The sequence below is a fragment of the Oncorhynchus nerka genome, unplaced genomic scaffold (assembly GCF_034236695.1).
Source record: "Oncorhynchus nerka isolate Pitt River unplaced genomic scaffold, Oner_Uvic_2.0 unplaced_scaffold_742, whole genome shotgun sequence".
NCBI classification, from domain to species: Eukaryota; Metazoa; Chordata; class Actinopteri; order Salmoniformes; family Salmonidae; genus Oncorhynchus; species Oncorhynchus nerka.
This window is the reverse complement of record NW_027040458.1, coordinates 369,439-393,918: the sequence shown is the minus strand read 5'-3', so window position 1 is coordinate 393,918 and position 24,480 is coordinate 369,439. Positions and strand designations below refer to the sequence as shown.

General features: G+C 48.5%; 1 pseudogene; it reads left to right on the top strand.

The window, feature by feature from the left end:
* The first annotated feature begins 331 nt into the window (after positions 1–331).
* Positions 332–17,297, top strand: LOC135571140 (centrosomal protein of 76 kDa-like; annotated as a pseudogene).
* Positions 17,298–24,480: the final 7,183 nt, after the last annotated feature.

Here is a 24,480-nt window from a genome sequence, read left to right as displayed (position 1 = left end):
CAGTATATCTCCTCTGTCTCCTAACAGGTGTCAGTATATCTCCTCTGTCTCCTAACAGGTGTTCAGTATATCTCCTCTGTTTCCTAACAGGTGTTCAGTATATCTCCTCTGTTTCCTAACAGGTGTTCAGTATATCTCCTCTGTTTCCTAACAGGTGTTCAGTATATCTCCTCTGTTTCCTAACAGGTGTTCAGTATATCTCCTCAGTATATCTCCTCTGTATCCTAACAGGTGTTCAGTATATCTCCTCAGTATATCTCCACTCTGTTTCCTAACAGGTGTTCAGTATATCTCCTCAGTATATCTCCTCTGTTTCCTAACATGTGTTCAGTATATCTCCTCTGTATCCTAACAGGTAGTGAGTGTAAGGTGACGGCTGGTGTACTCAACATGAGTCTTGACCTTTACCCTCCTCTATCAGAGATCCTGTCACCTGACATCATCACCACACAGGTCAGAGGTCGTAATGCTGCTCTGCTCTGTCATGTTGTCACGCTATGATTCACTTCCTCCCTAAGAGGCAGACATATGGTTCCTTCCTAAGAGGCAGACATATTGTTCCTTCCTAAGAGGCAGACATATGGTTCCTTCCTAAGAGGCAGACATTTATATGGTTCCTCCCTAAGAGGCAGACATATGGCTCCTCCCTAAGAGGCAGACATATGGCTCCTCCCTAAGAGGCAGACATATGGTTCCTCCCTAAGAGGCAGACATTTATATGGTTCCTTCCTAAGAGGCAGACATTTCTATGGTTCCTTCCTAAGAGGCAGACATATGGTTCCTCCCTAAGAGGCAGACATATGGTTCCTCCCTAAGAGGCAGACATATGGTTCCTCCCTAAGAGGCAGACATATGGTTCCTCCCTAAGAGGCAGACATATGGTTCCTCCCTAAGAGGCAGACATATGGTTCCTCCCTAAGAGGCAGACATATGGTTCCTCCTAAGAGGCAGACATATGGTTCCTCCTAAGAGGCAGACATATGGTTCCTCCCTAAGAGGCAGACATATGGTTCCTCCCTAAGAGGCAGACATATGGTTCCTCCCTAAGAGGCAGACATATGGTTCCTCCCTAAGAGGCAGACATATGGTTCCTCCCTAAGAGGCAGACATATGGTTCCTCCCTAAGAGGCAGACATATGGTTCCTCCCTAAGAGGCAGACATATGGTTCCTTCCTAAGAGGCAGACATATTGTTCATTCCTAAGAGGCAGACATTTATATGGTTCCTTCCTAAGAGGCAGACATATTGTTCATTCCTAAGAGGCAGACATTTATATGGTTCCTCCCTAAGAGGCAGACATTTATATGGTTCCTTCCTAAGAGGCAGACATTTATATGGTTCCTTCCTAAGAGGCAGACATATGGTTCCTTCCTAAGAGGCAGACATATGGTTCCTTCCTAAGAGGCAGACATATGGTTCCTTCCTAAGAGGCAGACATATGGTTCCTTCCTAAGAGGCAGACATATGGTTCCTTCCTAAGAGGCAGACATTTATATGGTTCCTCCCTAAGAGGCAGACATATGACTCCTTCCTAAGAGGCAGACATATGGCTCCTTCCTAAGAGGCAGACATATGGTTCCTTCCTGAGGCAGACATTTATATGGTTCCTTCCTAAGAGGCAGACATTTATATGGTTCCTTCCTAAAAGGCAGACATTTATTTGGTTCCTCCCTAAGAGGCAGACATTTATATGGTTCCTCCCTAAGAGGCAGACATATGGCTCCTCCCTAAGAGGCAGGGGTTGATAGTGATTGTTACTGGTGTTTATTGTCTGCAGCAGTCCCTAAGAGGCAGACATATGGCTCCTCCCTAAGAGGCAGACATATGGCTCCTCCCTAAGAGGCAGACATATGGTTCCTCCCTAAGAGGCAGACATATGGTTCCTCCCTAAGAGGCAGACATATGGCTCCTCCCTAAGAGGCAGACATTTATATGGCTCCTCCCTAAGAGGCAGACATATGGCTCCTCCCTAAGAGGCAGACATATGGCTTCTCCCTAAGAGGCAGGGGTTGATAGTGATTGTTACTGGTGTTTGTTGTCTGCAGCAGTCCCTAAGAGGCAGACATATGGCTCTTCCCTAAGAGGCAGGGGTTGATAGTGATTGTTACTGGTGTTTATTGTCTACAGCAGTCCCTAAGAGGCAGACATATGGTTCCTCCCTAAGAGGCAGACATATGGTTCCTCCCTAAGAGGCAGACATATGGCTCCTCCCTAAGAGGCAGACATATGGCTCCTCCCTAAGAGGAAGACATATGGCTCTTCCCTAAGAGGAAGACATATGGCTCCTCCCTAAGAGGCAGACATATGGCTCCTCCCTAAGAGGCAGACATATGGCTCCTCCCTAAGAGGCAGACATATGGCTCCTCCCTAAGAGGCAGACATATGGCTCCTCCCTAAGAGGCAGACATATGGCTCCTCCCTAAGAGGCAGACATATTGCTCCTCCCTAAGAGGCAGACATATGGTTCCTCCCTAAGAGGCAGACATATGGTTCCTCCCTAAGAGGCAGACATATGGTTCCTCCCTAAGAGGCAGACATATGGCTCCTCCCTAAGAGGCAGGGGTTGATAGTGATTGTTCCTGGTGTTTGTTTTCTGCAGCAGTCCCTAAGAGGCAGACATATGGCTCCTCCCTAAGAGGCAGACATATGGTTCCTCCCTAAGAGGCAGACATATGGTTCCTCCCTAAGAGGCAGACATATGGTTCCTCCCTAAGAGGCAGACATATGGTTCCTCCCTAAGAGGCAGACATATGGCTCCTCCCTAAGAGGCAGGGGTTGATAGTGATTGTTCCTGGTGTTTGTTGTCTGCAGCAGTCCCTAAGAGGCAGACATATGGCTCCTCCCTAAGAGGCAGACATATGGCTCCTCCCTAAGAGGCAGGGGTTGATAGTGATTGTTCCTGGTGTTTGTTGTCTGCAGCAGTCCCTGGAGCGGCAGAAGACGGCGGAGAAGGAGAGGCTGTTTCTGGTTTATGCCAAACAGTGGTGGAGAGAGTTTCTAGAGATCAGACAGGCCAACCAATCCAAACTGGTCAAGATCTTTGCTCAGGTCCTCACATTGTTAATACTTGTGTATTAATATAATACTGATGTGTTAGTGTTTAATAATATTCAAAAACATTGTTGTGTGTCTTTTTTAGGATGAGAATGGTGTCAACCGGACTGGGTGTTAGCCGTGCTAGGTGTTAGCCGTGCTGGGTGTCAACCGGACAGTGTGGTAGCCGTGCTAGGTGTTAGCCGTGCTGGGTGTTAGCCGTGCTGGGTGTTAGCCGTGCTGGGTGTTAGCCGTGCTGGGTGTTAGCCGTGCTAGGTGTTAGCCGTGCTGGGTGTTAGCCGTGCCGTGCTGGGTGTTAGCCGTGCTGGGTGTTAGCCGTGCCGTGCTGGGTGTTAGCCGTGCTAGGTGTTAGCCGTGCTGGGTGTTAGCCGTGCTGGGTGTTAGCCGTGCTGAGCCGTGCTGGGTGTTAGACGTGCTGGGTGTTATCCGTGCTGGGTGTTAGCCGTGCTGGGTGTTAGCCGTACTGGGTGTTAGCCGTGCTGGGTGTTAGCCGTACTGGGTGTTAGCCGTGCTGGGTGTTAGCCGTGCCGTGCTGGGTGTTAGCCGTGCTGGGTGTTAGCCGTGCCGTGCTGGGTGTTAGCCGTGCTAGGTGTTAGCCGTGCTGGGTGTTAGCCGTGCTGGGTGTTAGCCGTGCTGAGCCGTGCTGGGTGTTAGACGTGCTTGGTGTTATCCGTGCTGGGTGTTAGCCGTGCTGGGTGTTAGCCGTGCTGGGTGTTAGCCGTACTGGGTGTTAGCCGTGCTGGGTGTTAGCCGTGCTGAGCCGTGCTGGGTGTTAGACGTGCTGGGTGTTATCCGTGCTGGGTGTTAGCCGTACTGGGTGTTAGCCGTGCTGGGTGTTAGCCGTACTGGGTGTTAGCCGTGCTGGGTGTTAGCCGTGCTAGGTGTTAGCCGTGCTGGGTGGTAGCCGTGCTGGGTGTTAGCCGTGCTAGGTGGTAGCCGTGCTGGGTGTTAGCCGTGCCGTGCTGGGTGTTAGCCGTGCTGGGTGTTAGCCGTGCTGAGCCGTGCCGGGTGTTAGCCGTGCCGGGTGTTAGCCGTGCTGGGTGTTAGCCGTGCTGGGTGTTAGCCGTGCTAGGTGTTAGCCGTGCTGGGTGTTAGCCATGCAGGGTGTTAGCCATGCCGTGCAGGGTGTTAGCCGTGCTGGGTGTTAGCCGTGCTGGGTGTTAGCCGTGCTGGGTGTTAGCCGTGCTAGGTGTTAGCCGTGCTGGGTGGTAGCCGTGCTGGGTGTTAGCCGTGCTAGGTGGTAGCCGTGCTGGGTGTTAGCCGTGCCGTGCTGGGTGTTAGCCGTGCTGGGTGTTAGCCGTGCTGGGTGTTAGCCGTGCTGAGCCGTGCTGGGTGTTAGCCGTGCTGGGTGTTAGCCGTGCTAGGTGTTAGCCGTGCTGGGTGTTAGCCATGCAGGGTGTTAGCCATGCCGTGCAGGGTGTTAGCCGTGCTGGGTGTTAGCCGTGCTGGGTGTTAGCCGTGCTGGGTGTTAGCCGTGCTAGGTGTTAGCCGTGCTGGGTGGTAGCCGTGCTGGGTGTTAGCCGTGCTAGGTGGTAGCCGTGCTGGGTGTTAGCCGTGCCGTGCTGGGTGTTAGCCGTGCTGGGTGTTAGCCGTGCTGGGTGTTAGCCGTGCTGGGTGTTAGCCGTGCTGAGCCGTGCTGGGTGTTAGCCGTGCCGGGTGTTAGCCGTGCCGGGTGTTAGCCGTGCTGGGTGTTAGCCGTGCTGGGTGTTAGCCATGCAGGGTGTTAGCCATGCCGTGCAGGGTGTTAGCCGTGCTGGGTGTTAGCCGTGCTGGGTGTTAGCCGTGCTGGGTGTTAGCCGTGCCGGGTGTTAGCCGTGCCGGGTGTTAGCCGTGCCGGGTGTTAGCCGTGCCGTGCTGGGTGTTAGCCGTGCCGTGCTGGGTGTTAGCCGTGCCGTGCGTTAGCTGTGCCGGGTGTTATCTGTGCTGGGTGTTAGCCGTGCTGGGTGTTAGCCGTGCTGGGTGTTAGCCGTGCTGGGTGTTAGCCGTATTGGGTGTTAGCCGTGCTGGGTGTTAGCCGTACTGGGTGTTAGCCGTGCTGGGTGTTAGCCGTGCTGGGTGTTATCCGTGCTGGGTGTTAGCCGTGCTGGGTGTTAGCCGTGCTGGGTGTTAGCCGTACTGGGTGTTAGCCGTGCTGGGTGTTAGCCGTGCTGGGTGTTAGCCGTGCCGGGTGTTAGCCGTGCCGGGTGTTTGCCGTGCCGGGTGTTTGCCGTGCTGGGTGGTAGCCGTGCTGGGTGTTAGCCGTGCTGGGTGTTAGCCGTGCCGTGCAGGGTGTTAGCCATGCCGTGCAGGGTGTTAGCCGTGCTGGGTGTTAGCCGTGCTGGGTGTTAGCCGTGCTGGGTGGTAGCCGTGCTGGGTGTTAGCCGTGCTGGGTGGTAGCCGTGCTGGGTGGTAGCCGTGCTGGGTGTTAGCCGTGCTGGGTGGTAGCCGTGCTGGGTGTTAGCCGTGCTGGGTGTTAGCCGTGCCGTGCAGGGTGTTAGCCATGCCGTGCAGGGTGTTAGCCGTGCTGGGTGTTAGCCGTGCTGGGTGTTAGCCGTGCTGGGTGGTAGCCGTGCTGGGTGGTAGCCGTGCTGGGTGTTAGCCATGCCGTGCTGGGTGGTAGCCGTGCTGGGTGTTAGCCGTGCTGGGTGTTAGCCGTGCTGGGTGGTAGCCGTGCTGGGTGTTAGCCGTGCTGGGTGGTAGCCGTGCTGGGTGTTAGCCGTGCCGTGCTGTGTGTTAGCCGTGCTGGGTGTTAGCCGTGCTGGGTGGTAGCCGTGCCGTGCTGGGTGTTAGCCGTGCTGGGTGGTAGCCGTGCTGGGTGGTAGCCGTGCTGGGTGTTAGCCGTGCTGGGTGTTAGCCGTACTGGGTGTTAGCCGTGCTGGGTGGTAGCCGTACTGGGTGTTAGCCGTGCTGGGTGTTAGCCGTATTGGGTGTTTGCCGTACTGGGTGTTAGCCGTGCTGGGTGTTAGCCGTGCTGGGTGTTAGCCGTGCTGGGTGGTAGCCGTGCTGGGTGTTAGCCGTGCTGGGTGTTAGCCGTGCTAGGTGTTAGCCGTGCTGGGTGGTAGCCGTGCTGGGTGTTAGCCGTGCTGGGTGGTAGCCGTGCTGGGTGTTAGCCGTGCTGGGTGTTAGCCGTGCCGTGCAGGGTGTTAGCCATGCCGTGCAGGGTGTTAGCCGTGCTGGGTGGTAGCCGTGCTGGGTGGTAGCCGTGCTGGGTGTTAGCCATGCCGTGCTGGGTGGTAGCCGTGCTGGGTGTTAGCCGTGCTGGGTGGTAGCCGTGCTGGGTGTTAGCCGTGCTGGGTGTTAGCCGTGCTGAGCCGTGCTGGGTGTTAGCCGTGCCGGGTGTTAGCCGTGCTGGGTGGTAGCCGTGCTGGGTGTTAGCCGTGCTGGGTGTTAGCCGTGCTAGGTGTTAGCCGTGCTGGGTGTTAGCCGTGCCGTGCTGGGTGTTAGCCGTGCTGGGTGTTAGCCGTGCCGTGCTGGGTGTTAGCCGTGCTAGGTGTTAGCCGTGCTGGGTGTTAGCCGTGCTGGGTGTTAGCCGTGCTGAGCCGTGCTGGGTGTTAGACGTGCTTGGTGTTATCCGTGCTGGGTGTTAGCCGTGCTGGGTGTTAGCCGTGCTGGGTGTTAGCCGTACTGGGTGTTAGCCGTGCTGGGTGTTAGCCGTGCTGAGCCGTGCTGGGTGTTAGACGTGCTGGGTGTTATCCGTGCTGGTGTGCCGTGCTGGGTGTTACCGTGCTGGGTGTTAGCCGTACTGGGTGTTAGCCGTGCTGGGTGTTAGCCGTGCTGGGTGTTAGCCGTGCTGGGTGGTAGCCGTGCTGGGTGTTAGCCGTGCTAGGTGGTAGCCGTGCTGGGTGTTAGCCGTGCCGTGCTGGGTGTTAGCGTGCTGGGTGTTAGCGTGCTGGGTGTTAGCGTGCTGAGCCGTGCTGGGTGTTAGCCGTGCGGGTGTTAGCCGTGCTGGTGTTAGCCGTGCTGGGTGTTAACCGTGCTAGGTGTTAGCCGTGCTGGGTGTTAGCCATGCAGGGTGTTAGCCATGCCGTGCAGGGTGTTAGCCGTGCTGGGTGTTAGCCGTGCTGGGTGTTAGCCGTGCTGGGTGTTAGCCGTGCTAGGTGTTAGCCGTGCTGGGTGGTAGCCGTGCTGGGTGTTAGCCGTGCTAGGTGGTAGCCGTGCTGGGTGTTAGCCGTGCCGTGCTGGGTGTTAGCCGTGCTGGGTGTTAGCCGTGCTGGGTGTTAGCCGTGCTGAGCCGTGCTGGGTGTTAGCGTGCGGTGTTAGCGTGCTGGTTAATGTTGCTGGTGTTAGCGTGCTGGGTGTTAGCCATGCAGGGTGTTAGCCATGCCGTGCAGGGTGTTAGCCGTGCTGGGTGTTAGCCGTGCTGGGTGTTAGCCGTGCTGGGTGTTAGCCGTGCTGGGTGTTAGCCGTGCTGAGCCGTGCTGGGTGTTAGCCGTGCCGGGTGTTAGCCGTGCTGGGTGTTAGCCGTGCTGGGTGTTAGCCGTGCTAGGTGTTAGCCGTGCTGGGTGTTAGCCATGCAGGGTGTTAGCCATGCCGTGCAGGGTGTTAGCCGTGCTGGGTGTTAGCCGTGCTGGGTGTTAGCCGTGCTGGGTGTTAGCCGTGCTAGGTGTTAGTCGTGCTGGGTGGTAGCGTGTGCTGGGTGTTAGCCGTGCACAGGTGGTAGCCGTGCTGGGTGTTAGCCGTGCCGTGCTGGGTGTTAGCCGTGCTGGGTGTTAGCCGTGCTGGGTGTTAGCCGTGCTGGGTGTTAGCCGTGCTGAGCCGTGCTGGGTGTTAGCCGTGCCGGGTGTTAGCCGTGCCGGGTGTTAGCCGTGCCGGGTGTTAGCCGTGCCGGGTGTTAGCCGTGCTGGGTGTTAGCCGTGCAGGGTGTTAGCCATGCCGTGCAGGGTGTTAGCCGTGCTGGGTGTTAGCCGTGCCGGGTGTTAGCCGTGCCGGGTGTTAGCCGTGCCGGGTGTTAGCCGTGCCGGGTCGTGCCGGGTGTTAGCCGTGCCGTGCTGGGTGTTAGCCGTGCCGTGCTGGGTGTTAGCCGTGCCGTGCTGGGTGTTAGCCGTGCCGTGCGTTAGCTGTGCCGGGTGTTATCTGTGCTGGGTGTTAGCCGTGCTGGGTGTTAGCCGTGCTGGGTGTTAGCCGTGCTGGGTGTTAGCCGTATTGGGTGTTAGCCGTGCTGGGTGTTAGCCGTACTGGGTGTTAGCCGTGCTGGGTGTTATCCGTGCTGGGTGTTAGCCGTGCTGGGTGTTAGCCGTGCTGGGTGTTAGCCGTACTGGGTGTTAGCCGTGCTGGGTGTTAGCCGTGCCGGGTGTTAGCCGTGCTGGGTGTTAGCCGTGCCGGGTGTTAGCCGTGCCGGGTGTTAGCCGTGCCGGGTGTTAGCCGTGCCGTGCCGGGTGTTAGCCGTGCTGGGTGTTAGCCGTGCTGGGTGGTAGCCGTGCTGGGTGTTAGCCGTGCTGGGTGTTAGCCGTGCCGTGCAGGGTGTTAGCCATGCCGTGCAGGGTGTTAGCCGTGCTGGGTGTTAGCCGTGCTGGGTGTTAGCCGTGCTGGGTGGTAGCCGTGCTGGGTGTTAGCCGTGCTGGGTGGTAGCCGTGCTGGGTGGTAGCCGTGCTGGGTGTTAGCCGTGCTGGGTGGTAGCCGTGCTGGGTGTTAGCCGTGCTGGGTGTTAGCCGTGCCGTGCAGGGTGTTAGCCATGCGTGCGGGTGTTAGCCGTGCTGGGTGTTAATGTGCTGGGTGTTAGCCGTGCTGGGTGGTAGCCGTGCTGGGTGGTAGCCGTGCTGGGTGTTAGCCATGCCGTGCTGGGTGGTAGCCGTGCTGGGTGTTAGCCGTGCTGGGTGTTAGCCGTGCTGGGTGGTAGCCGTGCTGGGTGTTAGCCATGCTGGGTGGTAGCCGTGCTGGGTGTTAGCCGTGCCGTGCTGTGTGTTAGCCGTGCTGGGTGTTAGCCGTGCTGGGTGGTAGCCGTGCCGTGCTGGGTGTTAGCCGTGCTGGGTGGTAGCCGTGCTGGGTGTTAGCCGTGCTGGGTGTTAGCCGTACTGGGTGTTAGCCGTGCTGGGTGGTAGCCGTACTGGGTGTTAGCCGTGCTGGGTGTTAGCCGTGCTGGGTGTTTGCCGTACTGGGTGTTAGCCGTGCTGGGTGTTAGCCGTGCTGGGTGTTAGCCGTGCTGGGTGGTAGCCGTGCTGGGTGTTAGCCGTGCTGGGTGTTAGCCGTGCTAGGTGTTAGCCGTGCTAGGTGTTAGCCGTGCCGTATTTGAACTTTGCTGTGTTGCTTGCAGGATGAGAACGGCGTCAACAGGCCGGTGTGTTCCTACGTGCGTGTCCTGCGTGCTGGCCGTCTCCTGGAGAGTCCCCGTCAGGCGGCCCGCTTCGTTAGCCTGCTGGGCCTGGAGAAAGCCCCCGTGGTGGGGGGAGGAGGAGGCGGCAAACAGGAGCAGTGGTGCTCCCTTCTCGCCTTCCTCTGTAGAAACAAGGTGAGGACCGGCTCTGTTCTGAACCACACACACACAGCCGTAAGCATTTAGACAGCTGTAATGCTATGACGTCTTTAACCTCTGAACTCATCTCTCTGTGTTCTAATCCTCAGTGGTGGAATTGTAAAATAATTAATTTCTGAAACGGTTAAACGGCCTGTTATGAGAAGATTTATTTATATCCTGATGGACGGTTCTGGGATTTCCGCAGTGCAGCAGAATGAATAAATGCCTCTCCTCTTCTATCCTCTCCTCCCCTCCCCTCTCCTCTTCTATCCTCTTCTATCTCCTCTCCTCTCCTCTTCTATCCTCTCCTCCCCTCCCCTCTCCTCTTCTATCTCCTCTCCTCTTCTATCCTCTCCCCTCTCCTCTTCTATCTCCTCTCTTCTCTCCTCTCCCCTCTCCTCCTCCTCTTTCCTCTCCCCTCCTCCCCTCTCCTCCTCTATCCTGTGAGACATGATGACCAGCCCTGTGGGTTAGAGTTAGGAACTGAGACATGATGACCAGCCCTGTGGGCTAGAGTTAGGAACTGAGACATGATGACCAGCCCTGTGGGTTAGAGTTAGGAACTGAGACATGATGACCAGCCCTGTGGGCTAGAGTTAGGAACTGAGACATGATGACCAGCCCTGTGGGTTAGAGTTAGGAACTGAGACATGATGACCAGCCCTGTGGGTTAGAGTTAGGAACTGAGACATGATGACCAGCCCTGTGGGTTAGAGTTAGGAACTGAGACATGATGACCAGCCCTGTGGGTTAGAGTTAGGAACTGAGACATGATGACCAGCCCTGTAGGTTAGAGTTAGGAACTGAGACATGATGACCAGCCCTGTGGGTTAGAGTTAGGAACTGAGACATGATGACCAGCCCTGTGGGTTAGAGTTAGGAACTGAGACATGATGACCAGCCCTGTTGGTTAGAGTTAGGAACTGAGACATGATGACCAGCCCTGTGGGTTAGAGTTAGGAACTGAGACATGATGACCAGCCCTGTGGGTTAGAGTTAGGAACTCAGACATGATGACCAGCCCTGTGGGTTAGAGTTAGGAACTGAGACATGATGACCAGCCCTGTGGGTTAGAGTTAGGAACTGACACATGATGACCAGCCCTGTTGGTTAGAGTTAGGAACTGAGACATGATGACCAGCCCTGTGGGTTAGAGTTAGGAACTGAGACATGATGACCAGCCCTGTGGGTTAGAGTTAGGAACTGAGACATGATGACCAGCCCTGTGGGTTAGAGTTAGGAACTGAGACATGATGACCAGCCCTGTGGGTTAGAGTTAGGAACTGAGACATGATGACCAGCCCTGTGGGTTAGAGTTAGGAACTGAGACATGATGACCAGCCCTGTGGGTTAGAGTTAGGAACTGAGACATGATGACCAGCCCTGTGGGTTAGAGTTAGGAACTGAGACATGATGACCAGCCCTGTGGGTTAGAGTTAGGAACTGGAGAGTTAGGAACTGAGACATGATGACCAGCCCTGTGGGTTAGAGTTAGAACTCAGACATGATGACCAGCCCTGTGGGTTAGAGTTAGGAACTGAGACATGATGACCAGCCCTGTGGGTTAGAGTTGGAACTGAGACATGATGACCAGCCCTGTGGGTTAGAGTTAGGAACTGAGACATGATGACCAGCCCTGTGGGTTAGAGTTAGGAACTGAGACATGATGACCAGCCCTGTGGGTTAGAGTTAGGAACTGAGACATGATGACCAGCCTGTGGGTTAGAGTTAGGAACTGAGACATGATGACCAGCCCTGTGGGTTAGAGTTAGGAACTGAGACATGATGACCAGCCCTGTGGGTTAGAGTTAGAACTGAGACATGATGACCAGCCCTGTGGGTTAGAGTTAGGAACTGAGACATGATGACCAGCCCTGTGGGTTAGAGTTAGGAACTGAGACATGATGACCAGCCCTGTGGGTTAGAGTTAGGAACTGAGACATGATGACCAGCCCTGTGGGTTAGAGTTAGGAACTGAGACATGATGACCAGCCCTGTGGGTTAGAGTTAGGAACTGAGACATAATGACCAGCCCTATGGGTTAGAGTTAGGAACTGAGACATGATGACCAGCCCTGTGGGTTAGAGTTAGGAACTGAGACCAGACTGAGACATGATGTTTTTGGTGTTTCCAGAGACCAGACATCTCTCTGATCTGATTGGTTGTGCGTTTCCAGGGCGCGACTGTGAGGACCATGCCACCCTGCTGTGCAGTCTGCTGCTGGGGTTCGGCCTGGATGCCTACGTGTGTTGGCATCTGCCCAAGAGCCTGGCACACACCTGGGTGATGACCAGGGGCACTGACAGCACCATCACCTTCTGGGAGAGCCTGACCGCACACAGGTGAGACTGAAGCCCGGTTCAGATACAACGGCCCCACCTGAGACTGAAGCCCGGTTCAGATACAACGGCCCCACCTGAGACTGAAGCCCGGTTCAGATACAACGGCCCCACCTGAGACTGAAGCCCGGTTCAGATACAACGGCCCCACCTGAGACTGAAGCCCGGTTCAGATACAACGGCCCCACCTGAGACTGAAGCCCGGTTCAGATACAACGGCCCCACCTGAGACTGAAGCCCGGTTCAGATACAACGGCCCCACCTGAGACGAGACACAACCAGACTGTTTCACCATGTTGTAGCTGACCTGAGACGAGACACAACCAGACTGTTTCACCATGTTGTAGCTGACCTGAGACACAACCAGACTGTTTCACCATGTTGTAGCTGACCTGAGACGAGACACAACCAGACTGTTTCACCATGTTGTAGCTGACCTGAGACGAGACACGACCAGACTGTTTCACCATGTTGTAGCTGACCTGAGACGAGACACAACCAGACTGTTTCACCATGTTGTAGCTGACCTGAAGACGAGACACGACCAGACTGTTTCACCATGTTGTAGCTGACCTGAGACGAGACACAACCAGACTGTTTCACCATGTTGTAGCTGACCTGAGACGAGACACAACCAGACTGTTTCACCATGTTGTAGCTGACCTGAGACGAGACACGACCAGACTGTTTCACCATGTTGTAGCTGACCTGAAGACGAGACACAACCAGACTGTTTCACCATGTTGTAGCTGACCTGAAGACGAGACACAACCAGACTGTTTCACCATGTTGTAGCTGACCTGAGACGAGACACAACCAGACTGTTTCACCATGTTGTAGCTGACCTGAGACGGGACACAACCAGACTGTTTCACCATGTTGTAGCTGACCTGAGACGAGACACAACCAGACTGTTTCACCATGTTGTAGCTGACCTGAGACGAGACACAACCAGACTGTTTCACCATGTTGTAGCTGACCTGAGACGAGACCAGACTGTTTCACCATGTTGTAGCTGACCTGAGACGAGACACAACCAGACTGTTTCACCATGTTGTAGCTGACCTGAAACGAGACACAACCAGACTGTTTCACCATGTTGTAGCTGACCTGAGACGAGATACAACCAGACTGTTTCACCATGTTGTAGCTGACCTGAAGACGAGACACAACCAGACTGTTTCACCATGTTGTAGCTGACCTGAGACGAGACACAACCAGACTGTTTCACCATGTTGTAGCTGACCTGAAGACGAGACACAACCAGACTGTTTCACCATGTTGTAGCTGACCTGAGACAAGACACAACCAGACTGTTTCACCATGTTGTAGCTGACCTGAAGACGAGACACAACCAGACTGTTTCACCATGTTGTAGCTGACCTGAAGACGAGACACAACCAGACTGTTTCACCATGTTGTAGCTGACCTGAAGACGTGGCGCTCAGATTTAAAAAAAGACCAGCCCAGGGTGGTCCCGAGTGGCCAGCGGTCTGAGGCACTGTATCGCAGTACTTGAGGCGTCACTACAGAGCCGGGTTTGGTCACAGGCTGTGTCACAACCGGCCTTGACCGGGAGTCCCATAAAACGGTGCACAATTGGCTCATCGCACTCTAGCGACTCCATGTGGCGGGCCGGGCGCCTGCAGGCTGACCTCGATGGTCAGTTGAACAGTTCAGACCGTTTCCATGGTAATGCTGCCTCTTTACAATGACATGATTTCTTTGAAACAAAGTTGCCACTTGTTGTAGCAAGGTGTTGTAGCCGCTAGGTGTTGTAGCAGCTAGGTGTTGTAGCAGCTAGGTGTTGTAGCAGTAAGATGTTGTAGCAGCAAGGCAACAAGGTGTTGCAGCAGCTAGGTGTTGTAGCAGTAAGATGTTGTAGCAGCAAGGCAACAAGGTGTTGTAGCAGTAAGATGTTGTAGCAGCAAGGCAACAAGGTGTTGCAGCAGCTAGGTGTTGTAGCAGCTAGGTGTTGTAGCAGCTCGGTGTTGTAGCAGCTAGGTGTTGCAGCAGCTAGGTGTTGTAGCAGTAAGATGTTGTAGCAGTAAGATGTTGTAGCAGCTAGGTGTTGTAGCCGCTAGGTGTTGTAGCAGCTAGGTGTTGTAGCAGCTAGATGTTGTAGCAGCTAGGTGTTGTAGCAGTAAGATGTTGTAGCAAGCAAGGCAACAAGGTGTTGTAGCTGCTAGGTGTTGTAGCAGCTAGGTGTTGTAGCCGCTAGGTGTTGTAGCCGCTAGGTGTTGCAGCCGCTAGGTGTTGCAGCCGCTAGGTGTTGCAGCCGCTAGGTGTTTTAGCAGCTAGGTGTTGTAGCAGCTAGGTGTTGTAGTAGCTAGGTGTTGTAGCAGCTAGGTGTTGTAGCAGTAAGATGTTGTAGCAGCAAGGCAACAAGGTGTTGCAGCAGCTAGATGTTGTAGCAGTAAGATGTTGTAGCAGCAAGGCAACAAGGTGTTGTAGCAGTAAGATGTTGTAGCAGCAAGGCAACAAGGTGTTGCAGCAGCTAGGTGTTGTAGCAGCTAGGTGTTGTAGCAGGTCGGTGTTGTAGCAGCTAGGTGTTGTAGCAGGTCGGTGTTGTAGCAGCTAGGTGTTGCAGCAGCTAGGTGTTGTAGCAGTAAGATGTTGTAGCAGTAAGATGTTGTAGCAGTAAGATGTTGTAGCAGCTAGGTGTTGTAGCCGCTAGGTGTTGTAGCAGCTAGGTGTTGTAGCAGCTAGATGTTGTAGCAGCTAGGTGTTGTAGCAGTAAGATGTTGTAGCAGCAAGGCAACAAGGTGTTGTAGCTGCTAGGTGTTGTAGCAGCTAGGTGTTGTAGCAGCTAGGTGTTGTAGCCGCTAGGTGTTTTAGCAGCTAGGTGTTTTAGCAGCTAGGTGTTGTAGCAGCTAGGTGTTGTAGCAGCTAGGTGTTGCAGCAGCTAGGTGTTGCAGCAGCTAGGTGTTGTAGCAGCTAGGTGCTGTAGCAGCTAGGTGTTGTAGCAGTAAGATGTTGTAGCAGCAAGGCAACAAGGTGTTGTAGCAGCTAGGTATTGTAGCAGCAAGGCAACAAGGTGTTGTAGCCGCTAGGTGTTGTAGCCGCTAGGTGTTGTAGCCGCTAGGTGTTGTTAGGTGTTGTAGCCGCTAGGTGTTGTAGCCGCTAGGTGTTGTAGCCGCTAGGTGTTGTAGCCGCTAGGTGTTGCAGCCGCTAGGTGTTGTAGCCGCTAGGTTTTGTAGCCGCTAGGTGTTGCAGCCGCTAGGTGTTGTAGCCTGCCAGGGGTGTTGTAGCCATGAAAGGTGTTGTAGCTAGGTGTTGTAGCAGCTAGGTGTTGTAGCCGCGCTAGGTGTTGTAGCCTTAGGTGTTGTAGCGCTAGGTGTTGTAGCAGCTAGGTGTTGTAGCCGCTAGGTGTTGTAGCCGTGGTGTTGTAGCTCAGGTGTTGTAGCAGCTAGGTGTTGTAGCCGCTAGGTGTTTAGTGCCTTAGGTGTTGTGCCGCTAGGTGTTGCAGCCGCCAGGTTGCAGCCGCTAGATGTTGCAGCCGCTAGTGCTGTGTTGTGCCTGGTGTTGTAAAGCAGCTAGGTGTTGTAGCCGCTAGGTGTTTGCCGCTAGGTGTTGCAGCCGCTAGGTGTTCTAGCCGCTAGGTGTTGCAGCCGCTAGGTGTTGTAGCAGCCAGGTGTTGTAGCCGCTAGGTGTTGCAGCCAGGTGTTGTAGCCATGGGTGTTGCAGCCGCTAGGTGTGTAGCAGCCAGGTGTTGTAGTCATTTGGTGTTGCAGCCGCTAGGTGTTGTAGCCGCTAGGTGTTGTAGCCGCTAGGTGTTGTAGCCGCTAGGTGTTGCAGCCGCTAGGTGTTGCAGCAGCTAGGTGTTGTAGCAGCTAGGTGCTGTAGCAGCTAGGTGTTGTAGCAGTAAGATGTTGTAGCAGCAAGGCAACAAGGTGTTGTAGCAGCTAGGTATTGTAGCAGCAAGGCAACAAGGTGTTGTATCAGCTAGGTGTTGCAGCCGCTAGGTGTTGTAGCCGCTAGGTGTTGTAGCCGCTAGGTGTTGTAGCCGCTAGGTGTTGTAGCCGCTAGGTGTTGCAGCCGCTAGGTGTTGCAGCAGCTAGGTGTTGTAGCAGCTAGGTGCTGTAGCAGCTAGGTGTTGTAGCAGTAAGATGTTGTAGCAGCAAGGCAACAAGGTGTTGTAGCAGCTAGGTATTGTAGCAGCAAGGCAACAAGGTGTTGTATCAGCTAGGTGTTGTAGCAGCTAGGTGTTGCAGCCGCTAGGTGTTGTAGCCGCTAGGTGTTGTAGCCGCTAGGTGTTGTAGCCGCTAGGTGTTGTAGCCGCTAGGTGTTGCAGCCGCTAGGTGTTGTAGCCGCTAGGTGTTGTAGCCGCTAGGTGTTGTAGCCGCTAGGTGTTGTAGCCGCTAGGTGTTGCAGCCGCTAGGTGTTGTAGCAGCTAGGTGTTGTAGCCGCTAGGTGTTGCAGCCGCTAGGTGTTGTAGCCGCTAGGTGTTGCAGCCGCTAGGTGTTGTAGCCGCTAGGTGTTGTAGCCGCTAGGTGTTGTAGCCGCTAGGTGTTGTAGCCGCTAGGTGTTGTAGCAGCTAGGTGTTGTAGCAAACAAGTTTCATGAAATACATTCACCAGAAAAGTTACACACTTTGCGACTCGTCAGAGAAATATCAACAAGCTAGGCTAGCTAATTACTGCAGCAAAATAGCTAGCTATTACTGCAGCAAAACAGCTAGCTATCTGCTTGGCTAACTAGCTATCTGCTTGGCTAAACACAGAAAGTCAGCGCACTGTTCTCGCTAAAGCGAGTCGCAAGTTTTCCGCTAAGATTTGACATTGTTTGAATTTTGGAAACTCCAGCTAGCCAACGTGAGATGTTCCCGAAACCACACTGTTTCAGATCAAACTAACTGTCTTCTTCAACTGCATAAAACTACATCGGAGGTGTTTTAAATGTGAACTGGGCTCAACAACACCTGCAACAATGAAGTCCTCTTGTCTCTCTGGCGGAGGTTCTGATAGGTTTAGTCCCCTTCACCAGGGTGCAGCATGGTTATGAATAGAGCTGCGATGATCTCTATTCTGTACGTCAGTAGCATGTCTGTTCTACACAATATATTTCTACCTATTCAATCATTTTTTGTTTCCAGGTACCTCCACCAGGCCATTGACCCAGACGCCCCTCCCCTGGCCCCCCAGCCCCGCCCCTCCTATCCCTACAGGACCATCGGCTGTGTGTTCAACCACAGGTCCTTCCTGGCCAACTGCCAGCCGTCGGACGCCGTGGAACTCTGCTCGTTCGACTTCACAACCAGTCCGGTGGAAGGCTATGAGTGAGGAGGCTGTGGCTCAGTGTGCTCCCCGGGCAGCACCACCTCTCTGCCCCCTCTACCTCCTCTCTGTGGCCCCTCCCTGGAGCCCAGCGCTGCCTCCAACCAGTTGGAACTGGAGCTGAGGTACCTGGTGGTGGAACACAGGAAGGTGAGAGTACGAACAACGGCGTACAGGTTGGCTCAGTTTAACCTGTAACACCTGTCAGAGCCCATACCGGTCAGAGCCCATACCTGTCAGAGCCCATACCTGTCAGAGCCCATACCTGTCATACCTGTCAGAGCCCATACCTGTCAGAGCCCATACCTGTCAGAGCCCATACCTGTCATACCTGTCAGAGCCCATACCTGTCATACCTGTCAGAGCCCATACCTGTCAGAGCCCATACCTGTCAGAGCCCATACCTGTCATACCTGTCAGAGCCCATACCTGTCAGAGCCCATACCTGTCAGAGCCCATACCGGTCAGAGCCCATACCTGTCAGTCATGTTGTGTCTCTACAGTACAGGATCTGTGTTATAGTAGATCTCTGTGTCTGTATTATAGTAGATCTCTGTATTATAGTAGATCTCTGTGTCTGTATTATAGTAGATCTCTGTATTATAGTAGATCTCTGTATCTGTATTATAGTAGATCTCTGTATTATAGTAGATCTCTGTATTATAGTAGATCTCTGTGTCTGTATTATAGTAGATCTCTGTGTCTGTATTATAGTAGATCTCTGTGTCTGTATTATAGTAGATCTCTGTGTCTGTATTATAGTAGATCTCTGTGTCTGTATTATAGTAGATCTCTGTGTCTGTATTATAGTAGATCTCTGTGTCTGTATTATAGTAGATCTCTGTATTATAGTAGATCTCTGTATTATAGTAGATCTCTGTGTCTGTATTATAGTAGAGCTCTGTATTATAGTAGAGCTCTGTGTCTGTATTATAGTAGATCTCTGTGTCTGTATTATAGTAGATCTCTGTATTATAGGAGATCTCTGTGTCTGTATTATAGTAGAGCTCTGTATTATAGTAGAGCTCTGTGTCTGTATTATAGTAGATCTCTGTGTCTGTATTATAGTAGATCTCTGTATTATAGGAGATCTCTGTGTCTGTATTATAGTAGAGCTCTGTGTCTGTATTATAGTAGAGCTCTGTGTCTGTATTATAGTAGATCTCTGTATTATAGTAGATCTCTGTGTCTGTATTATAGTAGATCTCTGTGTCTGTATTATAGTAGATCTCTGTATTATAGGAGATCTCTGTGTCTGTATTATAGTAGAGCTCTGTATTATAGTAGAGCTCTGTGTCTGTATTATAGTAGATCTCTGTGTCTGTATTATAGTAGATATCTGTATTATAGGAGATCTCTGTGTCTGTATTATAGTAGAGCTCTGTGTCTGTATTATAGTAGAGCTCTGTGTCTGTATTATAGTAGATCTCTGTATTATAGTAGATCTCTGTATTATAGTAATCTCTGTGTCTGTATTATAGTAGATCTCTGTGTCTGTATTATAGTAGGTCTCTGTATTATAGTAGATCTCTGTGTCTGTATTATAGTAGATATCTGTGTCTGTATTATAGTAGATCTCTGTGTCTGTATTATAGTAGATCTCTGTGTCTGTATTATAGTAGATCTCTGTGTCTGTATTATAGTAGATCTCTGTATTATAGTAGATCTCTGTGTCTGTATTATAGTAGATCTCTGTGTCTGTATTATAGTAGATCTCTGTGTCTGTATTATAGTAGATCTCTGTGTCTGTATTATAGTAGATCTCTGAGTCTGTATTATAGTAGATCTCTGTATTATAGTAGAGCTCTGTGTCTGTATTATAGTAGATCTCTGTGTCTGTATTATAGTAGAGCTCTGTGTCTGTATTATAGTAGATCTCTGTATTATAGTAGATCTCTGTGTCTGTATTATAGTAGATCTCTGTATTATAGTAGATATCTGTGTCTGTATTATAGTAGATCTCTGTGTCTGTATTATAGTAGATCTCTGTGTCTGTATTATAGTAGATCTCTGTGTCTGTATTATAGTAGATCTCTGTGTCTGTATTATAGTAGATCTCTGTATTATAGTAGATCTCTGTATTATAGTAGATCTCTGTAACCTGTATGTAGTAGAGCTCTGTATTATAGTAGAGCTCTGTGTCTGTATTATAGTAGATCTCTGTGTCTGTATTATAGTAGATCTCTGTATTATAGGAGATCTCTGTGTCTGTATTATAGTAGAGCTCTGTATTATAGTAGAGCTCTGTGTCTGTATTATAGTAGAGCTCTGTGTCTGTATTATAGTAGAGCTCTGTGTCTGTATTATAGTAGATCTCTGTATTATAGTAGATCTATGTGTCTGTATTATAGTAGATCTCTGTGTCTGTATTATAGTAGATCTGTGTCTGTATTATAGTAGAGATCTCTGTGTCTGTATTATAGTAGATCTCTGTATTATAGTAGATCTCTGTATTATAGTAGATCTCTGTGTCTGTATTATAGTAGATCTCTGTATTATAGTAGATCTATGTGTCTGTATTATAGTAGATCTCTGTGTCTGTATTATAGTAGATCTCTGTGTCTGTATTATAGTAGATCTCTGTGTCTGTATTATAGTAGATCTCTGTATTATAGTAGATCTCTGTATTATAGTAGATCTCTGTATTATAGTAGATCTCTGTGTCTGTATTATAGTAGATCTCTGTGTCTGTATTATAGTAGAGCTCTATGTCTGTATTATAGTAGATCTCTGTGTCTGTATTATAGTAGAGCTCTGTGTCTGTATTATAGTAGAGCTCTGTGTCTGTATTATAGTAGATCTCTGTATTATAGTAGATCTCTGTATTATAGTAGATCTCTGTGTCTGTATTATATAGATCTCTGTCTTATTATAGTAGATCTCTGTGTCTGTATTATAGTAGATCTCTGTGTCTGTATTATAGTAGAGCTCTGTGTCTGTATTATAGTAGATCTCTGTATTATAGTAGATCTCTGTATTATAGTAGATCTCTGTGTCTGTATTATAGTAGATCTCTGTATTATAGTAGATCTCTGTATTATAGTAGATCTCTGTATTATAGTAGATCTCTGTGTCTGTATTATAGTAGAGCTCTGTGTCTGTATTATAGTAGATCTCTGTGTCTGTATTATAGTAGATCTCTGTATTATAGTAGATCTCTGTGTCTGTATTATAGTAGATCTCTGTGTCTGTATTATAGTAGATCTCTGTGTCTGTATTATAGTAGATCTCTGTGTCTGTATTATAGTAGATCTCTGTGTAGATCTGTATTATAGTAGATCTCTGTATTATAGTAGATCTCTGTGTCTGTATTTAGATCTCTGTGTCTGTATTATAGTAGATCTCTGTGTCTGTATTATATAGTAGATCTCTGTGTCTGTATTATAGATATCTGTGTCTGTATTATAGTAGATCTCTGTGTCTGTATTATAGTAGATCTCTGTGTCTGTATTATAGTAGATCTCTGTGTCTGTATTATAGTAGATCTCTGTAGATTATTATAGTAGATATTATAGTGTCTGTGTTATAGTAGATATCTGTGTCTGTATTATAGTAGATCTCTGTATTATAGTAGATCTCTGTATTATAGGAGATCTCTGTCTGTGCATTATAGTAGAGCTCTGTGTCTGTATTATAGTAGATCTGTAGATTATTATAGTAGATCTCTGTGTCTGTATTATAGTAGATCTCTGTGTCTGTATTATAGTAGAGCTCTGTGTCTGTATTATAGTAGATCTCTGTATTATAGTAGATCTCTGTGTCTGTATTATAGTAGATCTCTGTGTCTGTATTATAGTAGATCTTTGTATTATAGTAGATCTTTGTATTATAGTAGATCTCTGTATTATAGTAGATCTCTGTATTATAGTAGATCTCTGTGTCTGTATTATAGTAGAGCTCTGTATTATAGTAGATCTCTGTATTATAGTAGAGCTCTGTATTATATAGTAGAGCTCTGTGTCTGTATTATAGTAGATCTCTGTATTATAGGAGATCTCTGTATTATAGTAGATCTGTATTATAGTAGATCTCTGTGTCTGTATTATAGTAGATCTGTGTCTGTATTATAGTAGGATCTCTGTGTCTGTATTATAGTAGATCTCTGTGTCTGTATTATAGTAGAGCTCTGTGTCTGTATTATAGTAGAGCTCTGTGTCTGTATTATAGTAGATCTCTGTATTATAGTAGATCTCTGTGTCTGTATTATAGTAGATCTCTGTATTATAGTAGATCTCTGTATTATAGTAGATCTCTGTGTCTGTATTATAGTAGATCTCTGTGTCTGTATTATAGTAGATCTCTGTGTCTGTATTATAGTAGATCTCTGTATTATAGTAGATCTCTGTGTCTGTATTATAGTAGAGCTCTGTATTATAGTAGAGCTCTGTGTCTGTATTATAGTAGATCTCTGTGTCTGTATTATAGTAGATCTCTGTATTATAGTAGATCTCTGTGTCTGTATTATAGTAGATCTCTGTGTCTGTATTATAGTAGATCTCTGTGTCTGTATTATAGTAGATCTCTGTGTCTGTATTATAGTAGATCTCTGTGTCTGTATTATAGTAGATCTCTGTGTCTGTATTATAGTAGATCTCTGTGTCTGTATTATAGTAGATCTCTGTGTCTGTATTATAGTAGATCTCTGTATTATAGTAGATCTCTGTATTATAGTAGATCTCTGTATTATAGTAGATCTCTGTGTCTGTATTATAGTAGAGCTCTGTATTATAGTAGAGCTCTGTGTCTGTATTATAGTAGATCTCTGTGTCTGTATTATAGTAGATCTCTGTATTATAGGAGATCTCTGTGTCTGTATTATAGTAGAGCTCTGTGTCTGTATTATAGTAGAGCTCTGTGTCTGTATTATAGTAGATCTCTGTATTATAGTAGATCTCTGTGTCTGTATTATAGTAGATCTCTGTATTATAGTAGATCTCTGTGTCTGTATTATAGTAGAGCTCTGTCTGTATTATAGTAGATCTCTGTGTCTGTATTATAGTAGATCTCTGTGTCTGTATTATAGTAGATCTCTGTGTCTGTATTATAGTAGATCTCTGTATTATAGTAGATCTCTGTATTATAGTAGATCTCTGTATTATAGTAGATCTCTGTGTCTGTATTATAGTAGATCTCTGTGTCTGTATTATAGTAGATCTCTGTGTCTGTATTATAGTAGATCTCTGTGTCTGTATTATAGTAGAGCTCTGTGTCTGTATTATAGTAGAGCTCTGTGTCTGTATTATAGTAGATCTCTGTATTATAGTAGATCTCTGTATTATAGTAGATCTCTGTGTCTGTATTATAGTAGATCTCTGTGTCTGTATTATAGTAGATCTCTGTGTCTGTATTATAGTAGATCTCTGTGTCTGTATTATAGTAGATCTCTGTGTCTGTATTATAGTAGATCTCTGTGTCTGTATTATAGTAGATCTCTGTATTATAGTAGATCTCTGTATTATAGTAGATCTCTGTATTATAGTAGATCTCTGTGTCTGTATTATAGTAGAGCTCTGTGTCTGTATTATAGTAGATCTCTGTATTATAGTAGATCTCTGTGTCTGTATTATAGTAGATCTCTGTGTCTGTATTATAGTAGATCTCTGTGTCTGTATTATAGTAGATCTCTGTGTCTGTATTATAGTAGATCTCTGTGTCTGTATTATAGTAGATCTCTGTATTATAGTAGATCTCTGTATTATAGTAGATCTCTGTATTATAGTAGATCTCTGTGTCTGTATTATAGTAGATCTCTGTGTCTGTATTATAGTAGATCTCTGTGTCTGTATTATAGTAGATCTCTGTGTCTGTATTATAGTAGAGCTCTGTGTCTGTATTATAGTAGAGCTCTGTGTCTGTATTATAGTAGATCTCTGTATTATAGTAGATCTCTGTATTATAGTAGATCTCTGTATTATAGTAGATCTCTGTGTCTGTATTATAGTAGATCTCTGTGTCTGTATTATAGTAGATCTCTGTGTCTGTATTATAGTAGATCTCTGTGTCTGTATTATAGTAGATCTCTGTGTCTGTATTATAGTAGATCTCTGTGTCTGTATTATAGTAGATCTCTGTGTCTGTATTATAGTAGATCTCTGTATTATAGTAGATCTCTGTGTCTGTATTATAGTAGATCTCTGTATTATAGTAGATCTCTGTGTCTGTATTATAGTAGAGCTCTGTGTCTGTATTATAGTAGATCTCTGTATTATAGTAGATCTCTGTGTCTGTATTATAGTAGATCTCTGTGTCTGTATTATAGTAGATCTCTGTGTCTGTATTATAGTAGATCTCTGTGTCTGTATTATAGTAGATCTCTGTATTATAGTAGATCTCTGTATTATAGTAGATCTCTGTGTCTGTATTATAGTAGATCTCTGTGTCTGTATTATAGTAGATCTCTGTGTCTGTATTATAGTAGAGCTCTGTGTCTGTATTATAGTAGATCTCTGTATTATAGTAGATCTCTGTGTCTGTATTATAGTAGATCTCTGTGTCTGTATTATAGTAGATCTCTGTGTCTGTATTATAGTAGAGCTCTGTGTCTGTATTATAGTAGATCTCTGTGTCTGTATTATAGTAGATCTCTGTGTCTGTATTATAGTAGATCTCTGTGTCTGTATTATAGTAGATCTCTGTATTATAGTAGATCTCTGTGTCTGTATTATAGTAGATCTCTGTGTCTGTATTATAGTAGAGCTCGTGTCTGTATTATAGGAGATCTCTGTGTCTGTATTATAGTAGAGCTCTGTGTCTGTATTATAGTAGAGCTCTGTGTCTGTATTATAGTAGAGCTCTGTGTCTGTATTATAGTAGATCTCTGTGTCTGTATTATAGTAGACTCTGTCTGTATTATAGTAGATCTCTGTGTCTGTATTATAGTAGAGCTCCGTGTCTGTATTATAGTAGATCTCTGTGTCTGTATTATAGTAGATCTCTGTGTCTGTGTTATAGTAGATCTCTGTGTCTGTATTATAGTAGATCTCTGTGTCATTTATAGTAGACTCTGTCTGTATTATAGTAGATCTCTGTGTCTGTGTTATAGTAGATCTCTGTATTATAGTGATTCTGTGTCTGTATTATAGTAGATCTCTGTGTCTGTATTATAGTAGATCTCTGTGTCTGTATTATAGTAGATCTCTGTGCTCTGTATTATAGTAGAGCTCTGTGTCTGTATTATAGTAGATCTCTGTATTATAGTAGATCTCTGTATTATAGTAGATCTCTGTATTATAGTAGATCTCTGTGTCTGTATTATAGTAGATCTCCGTGTCTGTATTATAGTAGATCTCTGTGTCTGTATTATAGTAGAGCTCTGTCTGTATTATAGTAGAGCTCTGTGTCTGTATTATAGTAGATCTCTGTATTATAGTAGATCTCTGTA